The following is a 23107-nucleotide window of genomic DNA, read 5'->3' as shown; positions in this document are numbered from 1 at the left end:
CTTTATGTGTCGTCCCCCCCTTCGCTTTAGGTTGTAAGCTCTCATGAGCAGGGCCCTTTTTCCTTGTGTGCTCCTTCTACTGTCCCTTCACCCTCTGTACCTCTTGGCCTGCTTCGCTAGCCCTGTTTTCCCTGTTTTATTAATCTTCGTCCTTCTTCTTGCTGATTTCTACCATCCCTTTCACTATCTGTTAGATATTATCTGATTTGCTTTACCCTGTCACCTGTGTTTGTATATATTTGTGTACCATGTTGTGTCTTGGTTCTGTTTTCTGTATATGTAATGTACGACGCTGCGGACCCTTTGTGGCGCCTTATAAGTCAAAGATAATAAAAGATAATAATAATGTGTGATTATATGAGTGTAATAAATATTTGCTTTTAAAGACAACTCTCCCAGTATATTCATATGTATTCCGCCATAGGGAGATTGCTTTTTTTATTATGCACATCAGAGGTTTTGTGTTTAACTGTATCTAGTGCTGTTATGTGTTTGGTAGTGTCTTTGATTTAGAACTAGGAGCAAATTCAGCTACTGGGTGAAACATTTACCCCTGGAAAACCATAGTAGGAGGAAAATGTAAAACACACAACTTGATTTACACGTGTGAGGGGCATGCAGCCTAAGCGAACTCTAATAATAGAGCTGGCCAATATGGGTGTCCAGCATGCAGTATTGGCCCTGCATGCAATAAAGTTTATATTTGCACCCCTTTCAATGCAACTATGTTTCATCAGTTGCAAATTGTACACATGTTTAATTTTTTTTTAAATAAGCCCCAATGTATTCTAGGGTTCCTATAGTTCTGAAATAAAACAAGGTCACTCAGAGGGCATGAGTCATTAAGGAGAGCAAGGCAAAAAAGGAGTAAATTTAATCCTAAACAAACCATGATACAATGCAAGGGGTGCATGTTAGTTTATTATTTTGTATGTAAAGAAAATACTGACTGCCTTTTAATGTAGCACACAAATACTTGATAACTTTACTTTCATTCTGAAATTTAAAATTGATCTAGGACATGCCCTACCGCAATCCAATGCAGCATGGTTTTGCCAAGGTGCAAAGTTACTCCTTTTATTTGCTTTGCTCTCCTTAATGACTCAGGCCCAGAGTAAGCAAACCTTATGTGAAAAACTATAATTGTCACCCCAAATATAAAGGCTTCACATGCCTTAGAAGCAGCACTCTGATCACTATACATGTTGTTTACCTTTTACGCATATTAATACTGTAATTTATATCACACTTGCCTACTTTTTAAGTCTGTACTCTGGGAGATCGGAGTACAGATCATGTGACAGAGGGTAGGAGAGGGTGTGACAACGTCATTATGTCACTATAGCCCCGCCCCTCCCACAAAATACAGAAATTCAAGTTATTGAATGCCGCCATTCAATACCTTGAATTTCTGTATTTTGTGGCAGGGGCAGGGCTTAATGGTGAGGATTTAGCAAGAGAGAGAATATGAGGGCCAAAGGAGAGAGAGGAGTTGAGGATGACACCGAGGCAGCGAAGTTGGGGGACAGGGGAGATAGAGGTGTTGTCGACAGTGATAGAGAGGTCAGAAGGGGGTGAGGTGTAAGGGGGAGGAAAGACTATGCATTTCATTAAATAACAGTGTTTTATTTTGTCATCAGATGCCAAAGGGAAAGGAATCAATCATATGATATAGTGACTTATGTTGCAAATGTCCCTCTTTTAGGAGGAAAAGTCCCTATTTTTGACTCAAGCACCTACTAAATCTTCAAATTTAATTCTTTTTTGGTCTGATATATATTTAAAAAAGAGCATCATCTCCTTTTGTGTCCCTCTTTGAAATGTGGAGAGGTACAGTTGCAACACTTTTATTTTACAGCTAGCTGAAGTACCAGGCATTGCCTGTGTTTTAATCTTCAAGTTATTAAGTTAACAATGAGTTGGATGTTAAGTATCAACATTTTAAAAATAAGTAACAGCTTAGAAGCTCTTCCAATACACCCAATAAGTGGCTGTCCAGCTTTGTTTTTGTTCGTTAAATGTTTTCCAAATCCATTTAGTGGAAGGTGAAGAACAGGCTCCTGGGTCAAAGATCTGGCCAGGGTACAACAACAGGAAGTCTGACTGGTACCCAAATCCCCCTAATATGTCTTCTGGGAACCAATGTTACCAGTCTGTGAAGCTTATGTCCAAATCCATCCAGTGGAAGGCCCAGAACAGGCTCCCCCCGCCATAGCTCTGGCAAACGTCCACCAACAGAAGATCCGACATAGACTCTGACCCCCTTAAAACCTGGCCAAGATCCAACTGGACCACCTTGCATTGGTTTCATCATAGTCGGTGCAGGGGTGTCGAAGATATTCGCCAACAAATAAACTTCTTAATATATATATATATATATAAATATCTATATCTATATTTTCCAAATACATTCAGTGGAAGGTGAAGAACAGGCGTCTGGGACAAAGTTCTGCCCAGCGTACACCAACGGAAGGTGCGACCAGGACCCTAACCCCCTTAAAACCTGGCTAGGACCCAACTGGACTACCTCGCGTTAGTTTCATCCCAATCGGTGAAGGGGAGTCCAATGCAAATCCGGACAGACAAATAAACCAAATCCATCCAGTAAAAGGCCCAGAACAGGCTCCCTGGGTCAAAGTTCTGGCCAACGTACACCAACGGTCTGACTGGGAGCTCAATCCCCAGGTATGTCTTCTGGGATCCAATGTTACCAGTCTGTGAAGTTTTTGTCCAAATTTATCCAGTAGAAGGCTCAGAACAGGCTTACCGGGTCAAAGTGCTGCCTAGTGTACACTAACGGGAGATCCAACCAGGACTCTAAAAACCTGTTCAGATTCCAACTGGACCACCCTGCGTTGTTTTCATCTGAATCGGTGCAGGGGTGTGGAAGATATTCGCCTACAAACAAAACTTTCAGATTCAGAGTAATGTTCTGATGCATGTCGTATTAGCCTTAGCCAATTACATGAACTTCTGCATGTATGCAGCATAGTTAGTAGCCAGAGATGAACAAAGTTACATCCAAACAATGCACAAATTCTGTTTCGAAGCAGAACAGGCTGTTTCATAGAGATGCGAATTTCCAATGATACACTAGCTGCATATGGTTTTGTGTCATTTATCTAAAACAAAGGAGCTGTATCTGTATGTACAAAATACCCTGTTTGCAGCTTTTATAAGTAATTATTATAAATATTAGTAAGTAGATAACAATGTATTTAGTGAAAGGACACAACATTATATATATTAGCATGTTCCTCCCGCCCCCTCACCACCTTCGAGACAATGTGCCTCTGCCAGACGTCTACCTCCGGCCTGATCTCCAACATATATTCTGAAGTTACCCTTCCTACTGAGTCTTTATGTGACCCCCATGAGCTGGGATGGGAACGAAACTTGGGCATCTCTCTCGATGATGAATGGACCGAGATCTGGCAGAATTTACCTCCTTTTGTGTTAGAATAAAGGAAAATGTATATAAAATTCTGTTTCGCTGGTATTATGTCGCAACCCGCCTCAAAAAGATGCTTCCTGATACCTTCGATAGTTACTGGCGTGCATTTTTTGGTGAGGGCACATTTCTTCATATATGGTGGAACTGCCCGAAACTAGCCCGTTCTTAGTTGGACATTAAAAATCTGATCACTAGTATTATGCAGATTGATATCTCATTAGACCCTAAGTTTTTCCCTCTCCTCCTTGGATTGCCCTTTGCCAGTCATCACCAAAATAAATTAGCCTGACACATTATATCGGCGGCCCCCTGTCAAACTGCTGCTGATTGGAAACAACACTCCCAACCGTCAGTAGCCGGATATGGCATGTTCATCGTATGGAGTTCATAACCAGTATTATTTACAATTCCTCTAAATCTTTCAACAAATTTGGGACCCATGGATGTCCTTTTTCCAATTTCGTTTACTTAAAGCTGGTACTATGTTCTTCCTTTGGTACCTCTTTCCGTTAGCTTTCTCTTTTCTCTATTGCGGTTCTAGCCACACTGCTTTTCGCTCTCCCTCTTTCTTTTTCCTATCTCTTCTCCCCCCCTATCTTTTTATCCTTTTATCTTTTCTTTCTCATTCCCCTTATTAAAAATTTCCGATTTGAAGAAGGTAGTTATGTCTGACAATAATACTGACAAATATATATCTGTTGATTTTGTTACTACCTAGATATTTTTTTAGGTTATACTTATACTTTTTCATCTGTGTTGTCATGACAAAGAAAACAAATATTAGCATGTTCTTCACATGCTAAGTTATGTGAGCAGGGTTTCCGTTCTTATTATCTGTGTAAATGGTAAAATCATGTAATTGTTATTATGCCCTGTATGTATTATTCATCATGTACAGCACTGCAGAAGATGCTGTCACTTCATAAATAAGTAATATAATAATAATTGCTGATCTTTTATTAAATCTAAATTGTCATTCTGGACCAATCATGCACATCATGACAACCTACTTATTGTCAAAATAGCTGGAAGACTAACCTTAAAATAAGTTAAGAAATTGTCCTTTTAGTAGTTTGCCACATCACTGACCTGAAAATTCTAATTAGCATTAATTACTACTCCAGACAGATAAGCCCAGAGAAAGACGCAAGGGGCATACAGTGGGGTGCAACACGGATTCCATTCCCAAATAATTAATTTTCAGAAATGCTACTACATGGACTGCCTAGGGTAATGAATTTTAATGGAGAGGAGCTTTATGATTGCAAATAATAGTTGTCAAGAATTAATTCAGTAGAAATATATACAGTAATATAATAATACATACAGAAATGACCAAAGCTTTTCTCATTTTCTGTCCAAAATGTACACAATGATTTGTTAATTGTCACAGCGGTACAGAGCATAGTGTAAAATGTACAATAAGCACACATATTCATATATATGGTTATAACGTTGCATTAAAAAGAGATAATACGATAAACAGGCCATCGCGTCACCAAGGCCGCCGACCCCTGCTGTGAAATGCCGCAGTTCACGCCATTGCATATCTGGGATGAAGTTTAATTGCATCATTAATCCCCGACTCTATTAAGATCCGGGAGGATGTCTACTGTTTTGGGAGTCCAGGAAATTCATAGGCAAGTATTGGTTATGTAGAAAAGAAAGACTCACAAAATTTCACCAGCCAGTAAAGACTAATAAAACTGCTACTTCTAACAGAAATCAGAGTCCCTATATTGGGTCACATTTGCATGTGTTCTTAAATTGAGAGCCAACTTAAAAGAGGTATCCCAAAAACCTCTAAAAATGGCACTATAACTACCAGCACTTTCTGTCAGCTACTAATCCCATATATGCTCCACACATAGTGATACTCAAAATGTAACTTGTTCAATCAACTTCTAAGTAATAGATTTTACAGGTTGACAGCAGTGTTTTCATGGAGTGTTCCTTTTCTACAAAAAAGTAGACTAACAGGGGGCTTCAATTCTGCACGGGGTACTCTAGGAGCCTTGCTAGGTGCGAGCAAAAATCAGCAATGTTTTATGCACTGTACTACCTGGAAGGGTGCGTAGCCGCACATCTTGTGAGGCTCCGACAGGATTTCACACTGGATTGAATCTCTCATAATATGTTTCTTTGTCACATAATCACATTGATGACATTATCCCTTGTCCCACTGTCATACTGCCAGTCTTTTTGGGTTATAATCGATATCTCTTGGCAAAATAAGAATTGGAAGTCCAAATCAAGGTTTTGTTGGATTTCAGATTTCTCCATATTGAAAAGAGTGGTGTTTAAATACGACTTTGTACAGCACAAACTATAACAAAAAAATTCAATGAGCGCATTTTTGAAAAAGATAGAAGTACATGTATATCGCACATCTTGCTAATGTTAGTAATTTATGTAGCAAAAAAGAAGTAATGGCAACCCCACACTGCAAATACTGCCTATAAAACAATTCTAAGAACCTATTCTCAGTAAAGTGATATTCTAGAATCTAGATCAACTAACTGTAAAAAAAACAACAAGAAGCCACGCATACCATGACAAAGCAGTCTCCTATTGTAAGGCACTTGACAGCTGTATAAAAAACTCAACCCTATACCTGCTTCTGAAACTCTAGTTATTATCAGCCTTCTATTATACAGTTTCAATTACGCTGGCAACAACTAGAAAATTTCCTGGAGCAGTGTGCTTGTATTCATCTTACTACATAATCCACGCCTTGAGGTTTTAAAAGATCACATAACAGTGACCTTATTCCCAGGGGCATTGCTAAGTTCTCAAAAGATCTGGGACACAGGCCCACAAATAAATGAAACATATAACCATAATAACCATACTAATCACATGTACATGCATACATTATAATGACAGCGAGAGTAGTAATGTAAGTTAAATCATCATTGCCTACTCTCCAGGGATGTCTGGGAGACTCCCAAATTTTTGAGAGCTCTCCTGGACTCTTGGAAGAGCAGTGCAACCTCCTGAATCCGGCCTTGGTATTGTATAACGGGGGCAGGCCCTAATGAGGTGATTTTGGTGATCTTCCGGAGGGGTGATCATGCAATCTCTACTATAAATTATAGGAATAATAGAAGTCACAGTGAAGTTCTGTAACCATATAAAAGCACAAGACCACAGGCCGAATGCTTTATTACAGGTCACATAAATCTGAGGGATCTGAGGCGTTGTAATATCTAATATTAATATATTAATTTCCTTAGTAGTGAAGTATTGAGATCACAACTCACTAATTAGCAGCAATTACATCAAAATTCACTCTTTATACACATAATATTAATAGGAATATTATATATATATATTTTTATTACTATACATAGGATGCATTTCTTCACTGTTGAATATTCTGATAGGGTCTCTCCCAGGGTGCAGGGTGTAGTCACAGGCTGATTAGAGCAGGGACAGAGAATACAATATTCTGATTCCAATTGTGCTAACAAAAATCGCTAGAGAAGAGAGGAAGATAAAGGGTTTTTTTTTTTCTTCAATATTTGGCACTCAAAGTGCTTTTTGGGTGTCCCCCATTATTTTGCCTAAATGCTTCTGGGTGTCAAAATTACTATCTGTCAGCAGTATCTACTAAATAATTTTTAGCACTCCCCAGTGCTTTTGGGGTGTCCCCCATAATTGTGCATAAATATTTCTGGCTGTCAAAATTACTATCTGTCAGCAGTATCTACCAAATAATTTTTAGCACTCCCCAGTGCTTTTGGGGTGTCCCCCATAATTGTGCATAAATATTTCTGGCTGTCAAAATTACTATCTGTCAGCAGTATCTACCAAATAATTTTTAGCACTCCCCAGTGCTTTTGGGGTGTCCCCCATAATTGTGCATAATTATTTCTGGCTGTCAAAATTACTATCTGTCAGCAGTATCTACCAAATAATTTTTAGCACTCCCCAGTGCTTTTGGGGTGTCCCCCATAATTGTGCATAAATATTTCTGGCTGTCAAAATTACTATCTGTCAGCAGTATCTACCAAATAATTTTTAGCACTACAAGTGCTTTGGGCTGAGAATAGATTCAAAGCAGTCCACATATGAGCAAAATGAGCAACCAGGTTCTGTCACCAGTCCTGATGTTAGTGTTCCCAGTACGTCATCTGGGCAAGGCGATGTCAAATTACACAGTGTTTCGAAATCAGTCAAAAAAAAAATAATAATTTTTTTTTACTGTGTTGAAGCAAAAAAGAAGTGTTACTGAGCAAAAGTTAAGTGCCGATAAAAAAAAAAATTGCCAACATGCCATTCTACACATGCAGTGGCAAAGAGAGAATGAGGCCTTCGCCTTTCTCTATTAGTGGCAGATCCAAAAATGTTACCGAGCCTACAAGTGGTGCACAACTACTGTTACGCGTCAAAGTCGAGCTGCAAGATAACAGTAAGGCATTAGAGGATAATGTTTGCTCTGAATCAGAAATGACACCAATCCCTGTGGAGAGTCCATCCAACAGTGGGATGTCTAATCGTGAGCATTCTGTTAGTGTACCCATAAAGAAGGGCCCTTTCAGCAGTTCTGCTGATGTGTGCCTGAACAGCCCGTGTGTAGCCAGTGATACACAAAGTGAGGATGACACTTTGTCTTTAGAAGAGGATGTGGGGGAGATTTGGGTATCCGACGATGAGGATGCGGTTGATTGTGTAAGTCCTGCAGCAGTGTGGCACCAGTGGGAGCAGTTCTGGCACGTGAGGTTCTGGCACCAATATTCACTTTCCAAACACAAGCAGGGATGACGCAGGGGGCAGAGCACAACAGATTAACATCTGGGCTGGTTTGAAAGATTTTTTTTAAAAATGTGTGACCTTGACCATAACTCCAACCAATCTTACTATTAACATGCAAAGGATGGTGGAGGGCCTATCAGGGATTAAACTGTATTTTTACTAATTTACAGTCATAAGGTTTGCGTGTAATATACACCCAAAGACGAGTGCTCAATTGCTAAGAGTCATTGATGAAGAGGAAGACAAGCAGGGTTGTCTATAGAATTTGCAAGACCAAGTAAATTGAATTCCAAAAGTGGTGCACAACTACTGTTACATGTGAAAGCCGAGCTGCAAGAAAACACTAAGACCAATCCCTGTGGAGAGTCCATCCAACAGTGGTATGTCTAATCGTGAGCATTCTGATAATGTACCCATAAAGAAGGGCCCTTTCAGCAGTTCTGCTGATGTGTGCCTGAACAGCCCGAGTGTAGCTGGTGATACACAAATTGAGGATGCCACTTTGGAATTAGAAGAGGATGAGGGGGAGATTTGTGTAGGCGACGAGGGCGCTAATGATAATGTGGATGATTAGGATGCAGACAGATACCAAACTGCCTTTGTCCATTTCTTTTAATATTCCAATTCTACAGTCTATGCAGGCTGCTTCTTTTCTATTTTAATACAAGTGGATGGGGGGGGGGGGAGGGGGGCAGACTGATACCAAACTGCCTTGGTCCATTTATATTTTATATTGTTCAGTCTATTCAGGCTGCTTTTTTTCTATTTTACTCCTAGTGGAGAGGGGATCTGATGCAGACAGATACCAAACTACCTTGGTCCATTTATTTTTTATATTGTTCAGTCTATCCATGCTGCTTTTTTTCTATTCAACTACAAGTGGAGGGTGGGGGGGGGGGGGCTATAGAGAGAGAAACCAAACTGCCTTTGTCCATTTCTTTAGATATTTAACTATAAGTGTATAGGGTGTAATATACACCCAAAGACTATGGCTGCATTGCCAATATTCATAGATGAGAGGAAAACAATCTGGTTTGTGTGTAGAATTAATGAAGGCCTACCTGCCAGGAATTAAACAGTTTTTTGGATAGTTTATTAGCTTTACAATTACATTACTTATCCAAGAAACAGGTGGAGCACTAAATTTGGTTATTTTATGCCCAAAAACATTGATTTTCCTACAAAATAGCAGAACAAGACCAAACAAAACCAAAACACGCAATTACGGTTTTGCAAAACCAAAACCAAAACACGACGGTAATCCAGATCCAAAACCGAATACAAAACCAAAACACGGGGGTCAGTGACCATCTCTACTAAGAACACTACTTATTCTATTTGGTAAGTATTTTGAAAAATGTCAACATGTAAAAATACCAAATTTAATAAAAGGAGCGAGAGTCACTATCTTTACAGGTGTCCAAACATGATTTAGCAAGTGATGAACACAACTCAAAGCAGCACAATCACAATGTGTAATCATGGCTAATATCACTGTGTATGTACCATTAAGCACACAAAATGTTAAACATCATCTCCAAAGCTGGTTTTGGAATCTGCAGAACGCAATTGTGTTTCATTATTTATCTCCTATGTAAGTTTAAATTCATGAAGTGTTAACACTGAATACGGCTGTACATATCTGAAAGCAAAGCTACAACAACGTGATAGATATCTCAGCATCTATCATGCCATACTTAAATGGATAACAAAATAAAATAAAAAATCATATCTATTTATGATATGAAATGCAGTAAATAAAAATACTGCATTTTTATTGCATTATTTTTAAGGATGTATTTTACAGGCATTTTTAGATTTTCATCACTTCTATTAAAAGAAAAAAAATGCATAGAAAGGTGTAAGAAAGAACACATACATGCATAGGCCCAAATCCTATGTAATACTTGTTGTTCTAGGTGGGAGAATTTAATCTACATTTTATAACTGTATTCATATATTAGCAAGATACATTTTCTCCACAATAATGATTTATTAAATATTTTGCTTGACGGAATACCTAGGAAATGTTTATACTATTTTAAGCTTGTCTTTGAGAAACAAAATACTATCAAATCATAGTATAACAAAATGAAATAAATAATAAAAAAAACAAGCACATGTTATGGATTATTGTGTTTTGTTTAGAGGCTTTTAAACAAAGTGGCATCTTCTATATATTTAGCATAAAAATCTTGTACTCTAAACTCAATGATGTAAAGTGGAGAGTGGTTTTGGTGTAAATTATTAATTTGTTTCATATTTTCAAATGTATGAAACATGGTTGTATGGCTAACTAGACCATTCCCTACAAACCAGAATGGGACAACTTTGAAGATATTACACAGAATAATAACTTATATGTACTGAATACTTAGTATACCTCCTATTGTCCCGATTTTGGCGGGACATCCTGATTCACAGGCTGCAGAATAGGTGGGGCTTAATTAAAAGTGGATGGAGGTTTTTATCAAATATGAGCATTTGTGGCTGCAGTTTGGGCTGAATGGGTGCAGGACTTATTTTGTACCGATTTTGTAATTTTATATGTTGGGAGCTATGATACTGTATGCTATGAAAGTATATGGGACATCACAAGACATAATGCAGTTAAATAACAGAGAAAGTAGGTGTTACAGGGAAGCATACAGAGTAACAGAGCAGTATATTAAAGTGACATGGCATATCACTGAGCAACATATAACATACTTACCTACTTTCTTCAGCTCCCTTCCGGGAGCCAGCCAGTGGAGGGGGGCGTGAAGGGGCGGGGTGGCCGAAATCGCGTCATTTCGGCCCCGCCCCTGTGACGTCATGACGCAAATTGCGTCATTTGACAGCGGGGGCGGGGCCAAACGCCGCGATTCACCGGGAATCGCGGCGTTTGGGATCTAATTCTGCCCACTTCACTAGGAAGTGGGGCACTTCCTAGTGAAGTGGGCAGAATTCGGGAGATTGCCACACTCGCCCGGGAGTCCGGGAGACTCTCACAAAATGCGGGAGTCTCCCGGACATTCCGGGAGAGTTGGCAAGTATGACATATAATAATTATTCAAATAGAATCACCTGACAGCATATACTGTAAAAGCACTGATATTTATTATTTCGAATAAATGCAGTATATAAACAATGCAATGTAAGTGATAGGAGAAGTAGCCTAGTTACTCAGCAAGACAGTGCTTTCGATTAATGAAACTTTTTCAGCAGGGGAGTAAGTTCTCACTGGCATCACCAATAGTTATTCATTTTTCATAAATTAACGTAAGATCTTTATGTGGAAATATGATTAACTCTTGGAAGCATAGGAGCCAGCTCTATGGGTTCTTGAGCACCCCGAACATTTGTCCTGCCACTAACCATGTCTCTATGCAGTCATATGGGGAGTGGGGTAACGAGAACACCCCAATCATTGTTGGTTCCTAAGCTTGGAACTACTATACTTCTACTGTACAGAACCCAAGAAAAAAATGAGACAATTAACTTTATTCACAAACATATATATTAAAAGTAAGACAAGGAAACATGAAATTCCCTGCACTGCAACTTAAGTGAATTTGGTGTTACTATATTTTCTACTGTAAAAACAAACAAACAATAAAGGTTAATTTCCCCCCAAGTAGAATAAATGTAGGTGCTTCCTTCCCCTCCCTTACAGGGCTGGTGGCCCACCTTGTCTTGTTATATGCTCGGCATTTCCTACTCTGAGCAGTATTTCATTTTGGAACCCGATTGCGAGAACTTTCGCTCACTGCTCGCTGGGGCTGTAAATGCCTTGTGCTGTTGGCAATCATACTGCGGGAAGTCAATAAAGCTGCTGACCTAGGATACATCGGTAGTTACACCCATGGGCAGGCAGGATTAAGGCAGGGTTGTAGTTACCTTTTCTATAGGTAGGGTTGTTATGTATTGTAGTAAGTGATATGCGGAGGACTGGTAACAGGCATCATTGCTACACTGTACCATAGAAGCATCACACAAGAGAGGGAAGGTAGTTCTCCTCACATCATGAAATATATATTGCTCAGTCAGAGCCTCTGATCCAGAGAAGAGCTCCAAATGATTGACATATAGAGCCTACACTACTATGGAGTGGAGGACTGTCCAAAACAGTACGAAAAGCGCAGACAGTATTTGGAATTTTGTTTTCAGGTTGAAGGAGGTGTTCCAAAAGCAGCCTAGGGTGGAATATACACAAAAATAGAGAAGGCTCCAAAGCGTATTTGAGTCTTCTTATTAATCATGTATTTTTAAACATGTTGGGGCTAGATTTTATTGTGGTGTAATTCCCTTGCTATTATGAGTATGTGATTTTACTTTGTTTTGTTTTTGTTTTTTTAAATAAAGTTTTTTTAAAAAAAAATCTTTTGTCAGTTTCTTGCCACATTTACAATTATAAACATTATTTAACATTGTGGTGGTTACAGGCTACGAGGCACTGGTCATCCATCTGTTCAGGCCTGGGAATAAATGATGCTCTCCCACAAGACCAAAAAGGTGTGATTACCCATCTATCTGCAGCCCTAGGAGAGAGTCCAGGTGGGGTTCAGGCAGCTGAGTAGAGACCTGCAGGTGGCAAATGTGTGTCTTGAAGGAGACAGCACTGAAGAAAGGCTCAGCACACAGCACAGTACAGAGGTCAGTCATAGCCCTAAGAAGCAGCTCTGTGGAGAGAATTGAGGAGACAGCCAAGTGAATGGCTGTGGAGCAGCTTGAAGAAGCTCAGAGGAACTGATCAGAAGACCCAGAGTGAGACCAGTGTTTGACCAGACAGAGAGACTGCAGTACAGAGATGGTTTGATATAGTGACTGGCGTGAAAGGGTTCAATAAATGAGGCATTACCCTTAATAGGTTCTAGGAGTTTGTTATTTTCTGAATTTTTATGCTGTGAAATAAAAATAATTTTATGTTTAAAGTTTAAGGGGTCTAGCTTTTCAGAGCTTTATAAATAGGTCCAGACCTCAGTTCCCATTGAGAATTGTGACTGAAAACTTTGTGTGACTAATGTTCATGAATTGCATGTTGAATTATTATGTTACCTATAACTCTCCTGTTTGTTTGTTTGATCTATCATCTGTGCAATTACTGCTACTACTACGTGTAGGATCATTCTTGCAGTTCACTGATACAACTGGTTGCTAGGTAAATAGTTACAAGCTTCATTCAGCTCCCAGTCTGGCAGCCTCAGGTGGGCAGTCACCTAATATACTCATGCAGCTAATGATCGTGATGTTTCTGCTTGGTGCTGCTGCCTTTATAAACCTCTTTCGGACTTCATACCAAAGCTGGTGATAGTTCCTGCTTGACCTAATGTGCCTTGTATTCTAACCTATTCTGCTATCATTGTTTGACCTGGATTGTTTAAAGGATTTTGCTGTCTTCTTCATTCCAGACTCTTGGCTTGGTAAACGGATTTGCATCTATAGCTCTACCTGCCCTGACCCGTGGTCTGTTTATAGGAATTGCTATCTTCTCCACCTCTGACTCTTGGCTTGGTAAACGGATTTGCATATATATTTCTACTCCTGATCTGTCTGTTATTTGAATTAACCCCTGCATGTCTGATTGTCAGTTTTCAGCACTACACCATCAAAGTTGCTCGATACCTCCTATCGTGTTCTGTTCACTCCAATGAGCCATTGTAAATCAACAGCTACTACTACCAGAGCTTAAGTCCTGTGTGCAGCTGAGTACTGTGGAATGTACCTAGTTCCTCGGAAAGGGGGCTATTAAAGGTGAACATCTCGCAAAGTGGTTCTGGTAGTCAAGGATTACATACACCTGGCTCTTAACAATACTGCTTTTGGTATGTTTATCACAGACTGGAGGTGATCGACCAGCTTTTGATTTTTCCATTTTTTATGTGTTGCTTTCATTATTTTTGGGATAATCAATAAAATTATGACTTTGTATTACTTTGTGTTGAGATGACTAAAATTGCTATAAAATTTCTTGCACATCAAGCTTCATGGCAGAACTGGCTATTTATTAGAAATGTGAAGTCTTTACTATACAAGCTTTTGGGCCTGATTCATGTTCGGACATTCATTTGTGCAGTGTATATTGTGTGAAATAGCTCTGTGCATTCTCAGAAACGGACCTTACACCAATGAATGCAATTTAATGTCTAAAAGCAAATGATACTTACTATACCCTACGACTTGAGGGACGGAACAGGGGATGGAAGGGGCGGACTAACACAGACAGTGTACAGTGAGGGCGTGCTGCGGTCATTCTGATGCTGATGCAACCAATTCAAGTTCAGAGATTCTCGTAAGTGTGCTTGGTTTCAGCGATACCATTGCACCAGCTACAGGACAGGTGTAAATGCTGACTAATAGTGAAGACTGACACGGCATATTCTTTGCTTTAAAAATGACATGTATGCAAGAACATGTGTATGACTATAAAAACGTATTGTATCTCCAGTGTGCTTTGAAAGCATCTTGATTTATATATTTAATGTAAAATCAAAAACATTTTTTCTTTGAAACTAGATATTTATATTAATCTTTATACTGTTATAAGTTGTTCAATTATTTATAAAAAAGTATTTTTGGTATGCGTTCTGATGTGACCTTAAATTGCACATACGTTTGTGTGTATACTGCAGTCTGTTCTGTCTGTCTACGTAAGATGAGTACCGCTTAGGAAGAGCATACTTACACCCAGATTCAAATTGAAATGCATCTTGAGATCCGCTTTCATCTCAAAATGGTTGTAAGTACGCTCAAGTTCTGCACTTTTTAGTAAAACCCAACTTGCGTGCAAGTTGCGTCCAAACATAAATCAGTTCCTTTCATCGCATCAATAGAAAACCTGTTATCGGTGCAATTATTATAATATATCGCTGGATATTCTCACATGGTTGAGCATAGCTTGAACATGTTTGAGCTTAAATTGATAAATTGCAATTGTTTCCAAATTGAAACGGCAAAACTTTAATGGACGACATTTGAACACAATAATGTTCACTGTTTGGAATAAAAATTTTAAATAAATTTTTAGTATTTAAAATTATTATTGAAATAGTATTTTAAAGTGAAAATATTTTAAAATTCTAATTTTAATATGAACGGCAACAATGAATGCGAACAGTGAATATTGAATGAGAAAAGCAACATAAAATCGCAAACTTGTTTTTGACTCTCACACTGGTGAAAATCAACTGAATTTAGAACCAGCTTGTGCCAATTTCTGAGCATCTCTACTTCTGACCAAATAACTTGTAAAAAATATACTAATAGGTTAATTGGCTGCTATTAAAATTGACCCTAGTCTCTCTCTCTCTTTCTGTGTGTATGATAGGGAATTTAGACTGTAAGCTCCAATGGGGGCAGGGACTGATGTGAATGAGTTCTCTGTACAGCGCTGCGGAATCAGTGGCGCTATATAAATAAATGGTGATGATGATGAAAGCAGTTTTTCCATTCTACACCTCTTGTGATCTTGATTTCTGTAAGCATACACCCACACTAGGGCTTGGAAAGTGCATGAAGATCACAGGTGATAACCCCCTATTTATTGGAATCCTGCACGGTGGAAAGAAAATACACACCATTTTTCACCTTTTATTTAGACTATTGTATTGTACATACTACATTATGCTACTCCATATGTGTTGTGGGCAGCACGGTGGCTAAGTGATTAGCACTTCTGCTTCACAGCGCTGGGGTTAAGAGTTCAATTCCCGACCATGTCCTTATCTGTGTGGAGTTTGTATGTTCTCCCAGTGTTTGCATGGGTTTCCTCCGGGTGTTCTGGTTTCCTCCCACGCTCCCAAAAAAACATACTAATAGGTTAATTGGCTGCTCTCAAAAATTGACCCTAGTCTCTCTGTCTGTGTGTATGTTAGAGAATTTGGACTGTAAGCTCCAATGTAAGCAGGGACTGATGTGAATGAGTTCTCCGTACAGCGCTGCGGAATCACTGGCGCTATATAAATAAATGATGATGATGATGATGATGTTGTGAATATGTTTTGTAGCTTAGGCACAGTGACCAAGTATATAAGTAAGAACATCTTTACGGGTCGGTGTCTGGCAAACAGAGAAGATTCCCTATTCTTTTGTGCTTTAAGGGAGCGCCTGATGTATGTATACCATTTTATATTTGTAGTAATTTGTTATTAGAGTGTTGGTGGCACTTTTGTATACGTACTCGGCTGCAGACCGAGTGTAGCGCCACTAACAGGCCCATTATTTAGATTCTACACCCCTATCTTGCCTTTAAGGTAGGTATCCACAAAACATATTTCTTGCACAATTCACAAATAGTGTATATTTTACAACACACTGAGTAGAAAATATGATTTCTCTACTTTTCATTTTTCTCACTATTTCTCTATTTGTTATTAGTACAATTAACTATCTAAGTGTATGAATACCCAAGCAATATCAAGGCAAAACATTATCATCTTAACTGGTGCATTTCTTTATAATGCACTGATTAGTAAGTCACTAGTCAGTTTGTCCATCCTTTGTAATGATTGTCCTTATTGTATTGAGATATATTTATATAAAGTGGCAGTTTGCATGAAGAAATGTACTCCCTAAAAATATGTTACAAACTACTGCCAAAGCAATGGTTTTGCAACACATGACATTATGGATTGGTTAGCCCATGTTGACATTTCACATAATAATGAAACTTCTGAATATAAATCATCTCCTCTATCATATTGTGATACACCTAATAACAACTTTGTGCACAATATATAAAATAGTGAAAAAGTACTTTCATCTCATTCTCAAAGGTCAAATGATGACAAACATTTACCATCATGTGATTAGCTTACATTTGGCAGGGGAAAAAGGGCAAATTTGCTCAGACAACCCCAAATCACTAATTACATTTGTATAATGAAGCAAAGCTAGTATTTTATCTTATCATCCTGTACTTGTAATCCTGCCGACCTTATCAACATAGCTCACCTACCCTCTCTTCCCTTCTGCTGTGCACATTGGAACACCATATCTGTTTGTAACAAACTGGCATACATTCATGATCTGTTAATTTCTAAAATCCTCAACCTCCTTGTCATTACAGAAACTTGACTCACCTCCTCTGACACCACTTTCCCTGCAGCTCTCTCCTATGGGGTACTCAGCCTTACACCCAGAACAGGAAACAGACAGTGTGGTGGAGTAGGCATTGTACTTTCTCCAAGCTGCATCTTTCAAGTCATACCATCTGAACACTCTTAAATCATTCTCTCTAGTAACTGAAGATGAAATCTCTGCACTCATCTCATCATCTCTCCCTACAACCTGTCCTCTCGACCCTATTCTCTCCCAATTTCTCCACTCTCTCTACTCCGCCATCTTTTAATCCAGCCTCTCTCCAACTACCGCCCTATTTCTCTCCGCCCCTTTGCCACCAATTTACTTCAGGGATTAGTGTATAAACACCTGTTTCACTTTCTCTCCTCTCACTCCATTCTCAACTCTCTGCAATCAGGCTTCCGCACCCAACATTCCATTGAAACTTACTGCAAAAATCAGATGCACTCACCTCACAGTTATAGGGGCTTATATCTAGCAAACGCTGGCCATGCAGCTAGTACCATATATAATATGGGATATACTGAGTGCGGGCTTATTTCTTATATATAAGGAAAATATATAAGTCCCTAAACCTGGGAGGTGAGTGCATCTGATTTTACCTGCATTTTAATGGTGTTTAAAGCATATAGGTCAGTGTAGGTCCTGCATACAATGAGGTGCCCTTGACGCTGGGATGCAGGCTTAAATGTTTTTATCAAAATTTGAACCAATACCTCATGTTTTCATTTTGCTAGATACAGATATGCAGTGTTAAGGATAAGCACTGACGACTGTCTTTTTATTTTGTATACATATATGGGCATTTATATTGCCATATATAATATCAGATATACAGAGCGCTGGCTTATTTCTTCTCTGGTTTTCCCACAGCCTTCAAATCTTTAGACCCCCTTGAAAAACCATCTATTTTTTAGAGCTTACCTTTTCCGTGATAGTACTATTCACTCTAATACACCCTCACAACTGTCCCAATCTCTACTCTAAGCCACACTCGCTCCTCTTGTTTCAGCTGTGCCCTCTTCCACTTAGTATGTAAGCTATCTAATGAGAAGGGTCCTTCATACCCTTTGTTTTCATGTCACATTTATTTTGTCTACCTTGTATATCCCCGTTTTATTTATGTGCTCTTTTCCCTACTGTACAGCGCTGGAAAGCACTGTGGCGCCTTATAAATCTATGATAATAATAATAGTATCAGTGGTAATAAAGTAATTGATGTAGTGTTGATGCATCATAATCCTAAATATTTAGAACAAAAAGAATATAATGAGTGGTAAGCAATTCAGTCAGTTGTGCGCAATGCAGATTCTGGTGACATAGCTTCCCAAAGTGACATGACAGGAGACAACCAATTGTCAGAAGCTACTTTCAAAGTTGTATCAAGCACTGCTGATATAGAGCGAACGGTAACGCAACTAGATGCAGGTGACATTCAACATGATAAAAGTCTAAAACAATTTTCTGTCCCATCAACTGCAAATAAGAAATGCAACTCCCCCATCCTAATATCATAAAAACATGATATTATGAATGAAAGTGTAAATTTACCAAGGGTAACGTGAAACTGATAAGGCAATATCTGACAGTGCCACTGCTGCTAGTTCTCCATCACCTACAATTTTATGAACAAATGCCAAGAAAGTTCCCAGTAAAAGACAAATAAGTCATCCATTATGTAATAGATCGGACGGCATTGCAAGCAGAAAATAGTTGGTTTGGAAATGTTGTTAGAGGATTACATAATGATGGTCAAGTACATAGTATGAGCAGAAAGGGTTGAGGTTGCCAAGGAACAAAGCTTGGAATGTCAGCCCTGATTCAACATATAGAAACTCTTCTTTGGGAGAAACACGCAAGACTTTACAAATCAGATGTCAGTATCAAAATTACAAATTCCAATCTAGCATTGTTGTCCTTGCTGATGGTGATCTACATGTTGTTCTTGCTGTTGGGGATGTTGTGCATGTTGACAGGGCCGGTGTTCCCAACCCATCTGCTTTTAACCTTGGCAGGCAAGAGGTGGGGGCAACATCATTGGCTCCTCCGACTGGGGGTGTGGTGCTTAGCTAGGAAATCATAGCCATGTGTCACACACCCTGCAAAACACCGACATGGTGTAGCAGCAGTCAGTAGCTTCACATGTAAGAAGCTGCTGACTGTTTCTCCTTCATATCGGTGGCCGTCACTCCATGTGGGGGCTTTGCAGGGGCATTAAAATCATTGGATGAGTGACATTATGAAAAGCTGGGTACACACTACACTGTTTTCATCTAATAATCGGCTCAAACAGCCGACATACGACCGCTCGTTCAAAAGTCGGGTCAGTGTGTGCAGTGACACGATGGTCGAAAGTCTGCCCAAATGGACGATTATTGGCTCATTTGGTTGGTCGTACCGTTTAAGATTTTCGTTCCAATCTCGTTTCCGCTGTGTAGTGTGTATAAACTTCCAACCGATCCACAACAGTGAGTACGAAATTACAGTCATTGCTCACGACAACATGGCTGTAAAATGTTGCTAAAGTGACGTCCGCCCTACCCTTTATCGTCCTAAACAAGGCTAGTGTGTATGCAGTCCAAAGACCGAGCGATCGGACCATCGATCGCATGTAAAATCGCTCGGCATAAAGAGTTGGTTGAAATTTCTGTAGTGTGTACCCAGCTTTAGACTGAGTATAAACATGTATAGGTACATTGGCAGACACCTATTTGTTTTAATTGCCTTCCCAATGCATTTTAATGTTAACACTAATATGTACTTTTCCTGGAGTCTGTACATGATGTATTTGCTGTGCATCATGTTTATGGTTGCTGGATGGGGGATGTTCCCACAGCTTAGTAGCAAGGCTGTGAGATTTACCCCCACAACCTATATTGTAACTAAATTATGTTAAGCCCCCATTTTTGTTATATTATACAAATTTATATTTAAAAGATCTACTTTAGAGAAAGGATGAAGTATTTATAGCTGGACAAAACACAATTATTAAAACCACATTACTAGTGAGTAGCTCTGAATTTCCGGGATACAATGAGGTTTGCTACATGTGAATCTTCCCAGGAGAGCTGACATTTATAATGGTTTGGCCAGACACACTGCAGCAGTTATGCTTTCTGCCTCCTTTATGTACTTCAGCTGAGGCACTTCATGTAAAGGTCACTCATATTAAAAAGAAGCAACTCACATTGTTGATGCACAAAAACAAATAGAGAAAAAAAGAATGCATGCAATAAACCAGATGCCAAAATAATTGCTTCACAGGCTAGGTAGAGTTGTGAAGCGGTCACCATAGTTTGTCAGTGAGCTCTGGTGACCATGTGATCTGGTCTCAAACAGTGTGCCAGACTGTAGGACTACATGAGCTGACAGGTAGGAAGAACGCAAATGCATATGCCATTACAATGGGTAAGTAGTACTGCATTGCATATAGGCCCTCTATGGAAAGATATGGAGCAGCAAATTGGGAGCTCTTTGGGAGATGGTGCAGGCCACAAAGGAAATAAGACAAGAGATAAGAGATAAGACAAGAGATATAGGCCTTGATAAGAAAAAACTAGCTGGATACATTTTTACACCAAAATTATAAGCACAATTATTGTCAGGATCTTTAATTAAATCAAACATATTCAAAAACAATCATAAAGAACACACAATATTAAATGATCTACATGGGAAAATGGAGATTAAAGAGAAATCCAGTCCTCAAGAAAACAAATACACAAACACAAATAATCTAATCTAAAACAATATGCACCACTGCAAATGTATAGAAACACTGCATGCTCCCCAGATTCACTGCACAATGCCAAGTCAATATTTACAGCAGAAATCAATAGGTTACAGTAAATGCTAAGCACGTGATACAAAAACAGTGCAGTCCTGCCACATAAAAATACAATATAACTAAAAACACTTTTTTTTTATCAGTGCAGTAAAGCAACACAAGTGTTTACATATTTATTAAAAAAATGCTCAAGGCAATAAAATATATTAACCCATGGTATTCCAAGGTGTCTCAAAAAGGTGAAAAAGTATATTAATTGCGTTTCTGTATGATGCATAAACAATACACAAGATACATTAAATGAAAGGGCTTCATTGATCTATAATGAGAATTTACAAACTGCAAAATCCATGGACCCACAGTGCTTATATGTGTAAATGAACCTAAGAAGGTGCAGGATGGGAAGAGTAAAATCTTCTCACCAAAAGTACAACCTATTAGTATTATAGAATCAACCCTACAATTTAACTTTTCAGTTGTTCTCCTAAAAGTGAGGGGACATTGGAACTGGAAGGTTTTTATTACATTGCCCCGAATGTGTCTAGCAATTGACTTCTCTCCTCAAGTACAACAGGAAGACGTAGTATAGGACAAGATATCTAGTGTTTTGGCGCAAAATGTAAGTCCTATTGAGAAGTGGACAGGGAAGTGCATCCCTCTGCAAGGAATGTTCCTAAAAATGTGCACACTCCATCTGTTTACCTCTGATAAATGAAATATTTTTGCATTCCAGTGCTAAATTAGATGCATTCATGTGCTTAATCTGCACTTAGCAAGTCCTTGAATCGCTTAATTTCTACCATGGTCCTGTGCAAACTTCTGTGACCTGTCAAACGCTGCCACATTGGCCCTGCAGAAATCTAGACACACTTGTGCAAAAATAGGCGTTTGACATCCAAAATAGCATTCTCAGTGTGGTTTTTGACTTTTGTTCTTAAATGACCTTTTCTGATTGTGACTAGCAAATAGCTGCAGTTGTAGCAGGACAGAGATACATGGGTTAAATATCTCAACACACAATGGGCTCTCTTTGTAGGTCATAAGGATACAGATCGTATTTCTAACCGATAAGCTCACTGTTCAATATAAAACACATACACATTGTGATTTATTTATAAAACATTAACAAACCCACTTTCATTTCAGCCATTTTAAACAGTAAAATGTATACAGGTAAACCCTTTCTAATAGTACTATTTCTACAGGACACAGGAAATTGACAAAAAACTATAAATAAAAAGTGTTCCACATAACCAATAGAAATAATTGATTTAAACTCCCCTGAGATTCTATGTCTTCCAGATGGAAATGAAGGTGAGGCCCAGCCGAATACTACAATCACTGGTACTATAATGAATTAAATAAACTATAAAGCAAATGTACATAGCAAATAATACCATTATAACAGATGGTCCAACATAAAAATATACATTTTGTCATTTTAAACAAATCCTTAAAATACATCATGGTTTGTTAATCTATCATTATATACATCCTCTCCATCCCTGAACCATAATTAGATGATGAGAGCACAGATTGCCAGTACAATGAGGACGATGAAAAAACACACCCTTATAGTAAATGACATATAAAGACAGAAAGGACTCACCATGTTGAGGTCTGGCAGAGATGAAATGTGAGCAGTCTGAATGCTGAATCCATTTTGCTGCTGACTGTACGAGGCACACATCAGCAGCTGTGCTTGGGATGATGCTGAGGATGGCAGGCAGCAGCCCCTCCCTCCTCCTTCTAGGGAGGCAGACAGAGAATGAGCTCATGGAGCCTGTAACTGCAAGCACCCTCCCTCAGTTCCTATGGAAACTAGGCTGCTATCACAATGGAAGGTTGCTGTGTAGGTGCTCAGACTCTCATTCAGAGCTTCAACAGCATGTTGTCATTATGGTCCTGTGCTTTCCAATTACTACAAGGGAAGAGCACAAGAAATGTCTCCGTTGTATTGTAATTTATGATACATTGTTTCACATGACATTTATGAAAGTTAGGGTGTACAAGAAAATGATCTAAGGACCAGTATCAGCTTCAGGTGA

At 38.9% G+C, this 23107-nt stretch overlaps 1 protein-coding gene across 2 annotated transcripts in view; it reads right to left on the bottom strand.

Annotated features, from left to right (window-relative positions):
* JAKMIP2 (janus kinase and microtubule interacting protein 2) overlaps window positions 1-22803 on the bottom strand; it is a 103311-nt gene extending 80508 nt beyond the window's left edge. For both annotated transcript variants that reach the window (XM_075209648.1, XM_075209649.1), the window contains exon 1: window positions 22669-22803. The gene's annotated coding sequence lies outside the window, so the exon portion shown is untranslated. The remainder of the gene's footprint in view (window positions 1-22668) is intronic.
* Window positions 22804-23107: the final 304 nt, after the last annotated feature.

This window comes from Mixophyes fleayi, chromosome 4, assembly GCF_038048845.1.
Source record: "Mixophyes fleayi isolate aMixFle1 chromosome 4, aMixFle1.hap1, whole genome shotgun sequence".
NCBI classification, from domain to species: Eukaryota; Metazoa; Chordata; class Amphibia; order Anura; family Limnodynastidae; genus Mixophyes; species Mixophyes fleayi.
Note: the sequence above shows the minus strand (reverse complement) of the source record. Positions and strands in the feature narration are given on the sequence as shown.